The sequence below is a fragment of the Mandrillus leucophaeus genome, unplaced genomic scaffold (assembly GCF_000951045.1).
Source record: "Mandrillus leucophaeus isolate KB7577 unplaced genomic scaffold, Mleu.le_1.0 Scaffold321, whole genome shotgun sequence".
Taxonomy (NCBI): Eukaryota; Metazoa; Chordata; class Mammalia; order Primates; family Cercopithecidae; genus Mandrillus; species Mandrillus leucophaeus.
The window spans coordinates 1,345,221-1,345,579 of NW_012103377.1; positions in this window are offsets into that span (position 1 = coordinate 1,345,221).

Genomic DNA, 359 nt, shown 5'->3' on the forward strand with positions numbered 1-359 from the left:
GGATATTTTTCACTCATAGTACTAGCTTGAACTGACAATGCCATTGGCCAGGTGTGGTGGCTCACGCCTGTAATCCCAGCACTTCGGGAGGCTGAGGTGGGTGGATCACGAGGTCAAGAATTCAAGACCAGCCTGGCTAACATGGTGAAACCCCATCTCTACTAAAAACACAAAAATTAGCTGGGCGTGGTGGCGTATGCCTGTAATCCCAGCTACTCAGGAGGCTGAGGCAGGAGAATCGCTTGAACCCAGGAGGTGGAGGTTGCAGTGAGCGGAGACTATGCCACTGCACTCCAGCCTGGCAACACAGCGAGACTCTGTCTCAAAAAAAAAAAAAAAAAAAAAAAAAAAAAAAAAAA